Raw genomic sequence first — 6,196 nt, 5'->3', positions numbered from 1 at the left:
TTACCACTTCAATATTTTCAGTGGTGTACAATGTATTATTTTTCTTTTACTCCTTTCTGTACTGAAAAAAAAATGGGGTTGAGATGAGAGAATGAAGTGATAAACAGAATAAGAACAGAGAACTCCTTTAGGTCATTGAGTTATTTTTGGCACACAGTATTCGGACTAATGAAACTGAGGGTGTTCCCCCCGTCTGCAGAGGCAGCTTTCATCTGACGACCTCAGGGTCAGCTGCAGCATGCACACTCATACTGGTGGAGCTGCTGTCATTTACTGGAACTTGCGCAAAAACACATAGCGTGAAGCTGCATACCAGCGGACACCAATCAGAGCCCACAACTTCTCCCAAACTTTTTGAAGTAACTGTCTGGAGCAATCTGTGACGAAAATGTCACACTGTTTTCGTGCCTAAACTGTAGTTCCCCCCGTGGGATCGTCAGTCATTTTTTATGCCGGAATGTCACAACAATGAGCTTAATTTCCCAAAAATTGTTTGCCTGGGTCCAAACCTTTGAATCCACCAAACCCCACTGAGTTTAAGTTGACGGATTAGTCTGGAATTGTCACATGAAACAGCAGTTTCTCATTTAAAATTAAGAAAACGACCAAAAAGCGCCTCAGGGGGACTAATGATAGCCAATCAGCGCCATGGGCGGGACTAACACTGTTGTGAAATTGTTGTCAAGTATTGAGTAATTGAGTAATAACAACAATGGCAGCATTATATCCTCCTGACACCCTGAGCGGTCATATGAGGACATCACATTTTGGGTTTACTTGACCTTATACTTTATTCTACTTGACCTAGACCTGTTGTCCTCCTTCATGGACACTTTCTTGTGCCATCCAGTGGTAGTAAAAACCACAATTTACTAATCCATATAGAAACAAGATGGCAGCCATCTCTGCCAGGTCAGTCAGCTGCTGCAGCCGATCCCAACACAAAAGTGGACAAGGTCCAAAAGGTGATAAAATTTTATGGTTGAAACTTGTTTATTTATGATTAATAATGTTCTTAGTTTTATGTGGCAACAAATTGTTTTTGTTATATTATTGTTTGGGCTTTTCTTGCCTTTAATGATAGGACAACATAGTGTGAAGTTGGGGAGAGAGAGAGGGAACGAGACGCAGCAAAGGGCTACAGGCCAGAACCAAATCCGCGGCCGCTGCAGCAAGGACTGAGCCTTTGCACATGGCAAGCCGTTTGAGCATTTATTCCATATCCTTGATATCAGGTGTCAGTGTCGTTCACTAGTTCGATCATTGTCAGCACTAGTTGGACATCTGGTCACACTAGTTAGACATTTTGTCCAACTAGTTGAACAAAGAGTCTTACTAGTCACTCTTTTTCAGCAACTAGTGACACTTTTGTCAAACTAGTAACAACTTAAGCCTGACTAGTGAAGCCACAGAGCCATACTAGTGGCACCAAAATCCAAACTAGTCAGCTTTTTGACAGACTAGTGGCCCACTGGGCTGAACTAGTAATGCTTAAAGTCTTACTAGTGAACTAGTGAGCTGCAAAAGCTCTGACTTGTTAACTAGTAGCAGCTATTCACCTCACTAGTTTGCTAGTAACCTCAAGTTTTTTACACCAGTTACACATGTAAGAGCCAAAATCATCACTAGTGTGACTAGTAAGGATTTATACCTTACTAGTTAAACTAGAAAAAGTCTCATTGACCTTACTAGTTAACTAGTGGGGCTTAAAATGTTTACTAGTTGAACTAGTGGAAGCTGAAATACTCACTAGTTATACTAGTAACACCTTATTGAGCTCACTAGTTAACTAGTGAGATCTAAAATGTTTACTAGTTGAACTAGTGACGCTGACATGCTTACTAGTTGAAGTGTATTTTGACTTTTCTAGTTAACTAGTGAGGCAAAACACGTTACTAGTTGTACTAGTGGAAGCCAAAATGTGCACTAGTCACACTAGTGACAGGCTTCCTATTTGCTCTCCAGTTCAAAATAAAAGATACCTACGAATCAGGACACAGGATTTTGTCGTTACTCCACCCACTTCTTTTAACTAGTTAACATGTTGAGCTGAGGAATGCAACTAGTTAACTAGTGGCAGCATGCTTCATCTTACATGTTAACTTGTCAAGGCAAAACTGTGACTAGTCAACTAGCTGAGGTCTCGTTAGACTCTACTAACAAACTAGTGATGCTAAAAGTGCTCACTAGGTGACTAGTAGAATCCAAAACGTTTTCTAGTTACACAAGTAGAAGACAATTTGACCTTACTAGTCGACTATTGTGGTTCAAAACCTGCCACTAGTCGACTAGTAAGACAAAATTGGCCACTAGTAACACTAGTTTGTGTCTTTTCGACTTCACTAGTCAACTAGTTACACATGTCCTCTTACTAGTTAACAAGTTAGGTCCAAAAAGATTCACTAGTTAACTAGTGACACTCTTTCCGTGGCTCACTAGTTAACTAGTGGATGCTATTTGTTGTCACTAGTCAGATTCTGCACAGAACATGTAAAGGCTTTGACCAAACATGTTGGACATTCTTCTTAGACGTGATGCCTTTCCTTGAACTAGTAAAGCCTTGCTCAGTACTAGTGAACAACTGCGCACAGCAAGTGAGGCATTTTTTTAACATGTTGGACTTTTTGTCGCACTAGTTGACATCTTCATCACACTAGTTGGCATGTTCATATTACTAGTTCAACAAAGCTGCTTACTAGTCATCATGTTCATCCAACTAGTACAACTAGTACTGTGATAAAATTTCACTTGTTTAACATGTATGGCAGTAGCAGCATTCACTAGTTAACTAGTGACATGCACATGTTAACTAGTAAGCAGCTTTGTTGTACTAGTAAGATGAGGATATCTACTTGTGTGGTGAAGATGTCAACTAGTGCGACAAAAAGTCTCACATGTAAAAGAAATGTCTCACTTGCTGTGCACAGTTGCCCACTAGTGCTGAGGAAACCGTTACTAGTTCAAGGAATAGCCTTACATGTAAGAAAAACTTCCAACAGGTTTGGTCAAAGTCTTTACATATTCAGTGCAGAATCTGACTAGTGACAACAAATAGCATCCACTAGTTAACTAGTGAGCCACGGAAAGAGTGTCACTAGTCAACTAGTGAATCTTTTTGGACCTAACATGTTAACTAGTAAGAGGACATGTGTAACTAGTTGACTAGTGAAGTCGAAAAGACACCAACTAGTGTTACTAGTGGCCAATTTGGGTCTTACTAGTCGACTAGTGGCAGTTTTTGAACTTCACTAGTTGACAAGTTAGGAAAAAGACACCCACTAGCATAACTAGTAGACATTATGCATCTTACTAGTCAACTAGTGGAACTTTTTGAACCCCACTAGTTTACAGATGAAGTTTAAAATGTTGTCACTACCATCACTAGTTAACATGTTAAATGCAACACACAGCCAGTAGAGTTGCAGGTGCCACTTAGAAGTCAACATGTTCCACTAGTAAACTGCATGCAAATTAAATAGGCAGGATAAAGACTTTTATTGGTCAGTATTCAAATGAGTGCTGAAAAGCCTTAAAGTGCCAGCTCTGGATATTGACTTTGAGCAGCAGTGGTTGCAGGAGATGTGTACATTTATTTTATTGTGTTATTATAAAATGCAATTAATTTAATGAGTTCATGCTGTAAATATAGTGCACAGATGAAAATCAAACAGATCTTTAACAGTTTGATTTAAAAATAAACAAATAAATAATAGCCTAAATAAATAAATAAATTCAAAAAAGAAGAAATATTAATATGCAGCTGATATCATAACGCACCATGACTATTTTGAAAAAGAAAGTTTTCTTCAGTTACCGTGCACTGTGGAGCCTGCTCTCAATTATGAGAAACTTCAATGTTATATCAAAAGTGGAGATTTTAAAAAAAAAGCCCAGCAGGTGTCACACTGTGAACATTGACAGCATTAGGGTAGGCCTACGTGCTATCTCAAAACAGCCAGGATCAGAACAGCGGAAAAGTGACCGGACCTGCAGTTACGCTAAATGAATACAATTGTAGCCTAGGCTATGCAATTTATAAATCGATAAAAGTCCTGTTTTGATCACCATTATGTATCAAATTAATTATTTCACTCGTAGGCCGTTTGATAAGCGGGATAATGTCAGTCGGTTGTTGTGGAGAAATAAACCCCAACAGGGTCCCTTAGTCTACATCCAGGAGGACATAGGCTATTAAATGTGGAAACTGTGTTTCTGTTTTATGTCTGTGCTGTCCATTGTCTATTTGTGTCATTTTATGTAGCATATCAGGTCTTTTTTCCCCTGTATTCTTTTGTGGTCTGTGTCTTCTGTGTATTGTAACACTAGTTTACCAGTTGCAGTAATACTTCTTGTTACACTAGTGCTAGTGTCACTAGTGCTACTAGTAGCACCACAAACTGCAAACTAGTGTTACTACTGCTACTAGTAGCACTAATGGCACTAGTTTACCAGTTGCAGTAATACTACTAGTGCCACTAGTGCTACTAGTAGCACCACCGCAACTGCAAACTAGTGTTACTACTGCTACTAGTAGCACTAGTGGTACTAGTTTTACCAGTTGCAGTAATACTACTAGTGCCACTAGTGCTACTAGTAGCACAAGTAGCACTAGTGTCACTAGTGCTACTAGTAGCACTAGTAGCACTAGTGACACTAGTTTACCAGTTGCAGTAATACTACTTGTGTCACTAGTTCTACTAGTAGCACCACTGCAACTAGTAAACTAGTGTTACTACTAACACTAGTGGGAATCCTCGTTTCGTTTCATGTCCAGCACTGCAGGACGGTGTGTGTGTGTGTGTGTGCGTGTGTGTGTGTGTGTGTGTGTGTGTGTGTGTGTGTGCAGTGCAGTAGTTCATCAAGAATATTTAATTACCAGTGGGCTTTTATTTATTTATTTTTTTAATGAGACTATGATCGAATGTTTCTTGGATTTTTATTGATAAAATACTTGTGTGACCATGAAAGGAAAGAAGCAGAGTTGCTTTTTTATTTTTATACTCATTCACAATAGGAAACAAAGACATACGTCTGAGGTTTCACTGTTTTGGTTTCATTGTCCCTGATAGTTCGCTTTACTCTGCATTTATAGTTACCAAGGAGCTGGCAATTACACTTAAAAGTTCCCCAGGCTTTAAAGGGTTAAGTTCCCCTGGGTGATATTCTTGTTGGAGAACCAATAAGATGAATCCATTTATAATCCTATTCTGCCCCCTAATTAGCATTTGGTGTCACTAGTGTGACTAGTGCACATTTTGGCTTCCACTAGTATAACTAGTAACGTGTTTTGCCTCACTAGTTAACTAGAAAAGTCAAAATACACTTCAACTAGTAAGCATGTCAGCGTCACTAGTTCAACTAGTAAACATTTTAGATCTCACTAGTTAACTAGTGAGCTCAATAAGGTGTTACTAGTATAACTAGTGAGTATTTCAGCTTCCACTAGTTCAACTAGTAAACATTTTAAGCCCCACTAGTTAGCTAGTAAGGTCAATGAGACTTTTTCTAGTTTAACTAGTAAGGTGTAAATCCTTATTAGTCACACTAGTGATGATTTTGGCTCTTACATGTGTAACTAGTGTAAAAAACTTGAGGTTACTAGCAAACTAGTGAGGTGAATAGCTGCTACTAGTTAACAAGTCAGAGCTTTTGCAGCTCACTAGTTCACTAGTAAGACTTTAAGCATTACTAGTTCAGCCCAGTGGGCCAAAAGCTGACTAGTTTGGATTTTGGTGCCACTAGTATGGCTCTGTGGCTTCACTAGTCAGGCTTAAGTTGTTACTAGTTTGACAGAAGTGTCACTAGTTGCTGAAAAAGAGTGACTAGTAAGACTCTTTGTTCAACTAGTTGGACAAAATGTCTAACTAGTGTGACCAGATGTCCATCTAGTGCTGACAATGATCGAACTAGTGAACGACACTGACACCTGATATCAAGGATATGGAATAAATGCTCAAACGGCTTGCCATACCCGCTCTATCCACTAAGCCACCAACACCCTGATCTGGCAACAAATTTGACCAATTTTAGCAACAGTAACAAGCTAAGACACTGCTATTTAGTAAGTACTCGTTTCAAGACATTAGGACTTAGTTATCATTGACAATGTTTAGTTTTCTATATTTAACGGGTCTTGCTGATCCCAAATACCTAGAAGAAATTAAAAAAAGCATGCCAAACAAAAGTTTGGGTCTCA

This window comes from Epinephelus lanceolatus, chromosome 10 (genome assembly GCF_041903045.1).
Source record: "Epinephelus lanceolatus isolate andai-2023 chromosome 10, ASM4190304v1, whole genome shotgun sequence".
In the NCBI taxonomy this organism is placed as follows: domain Eukaryota; kingdom Metazoa; phylum Chordata; class Actinopteri; order Perciformes; family Serranidae; genus Epinephelus; species Epinephelus lanceolatus.
This window is presented reverse-complemented; position numbering follows the sequence as displayed.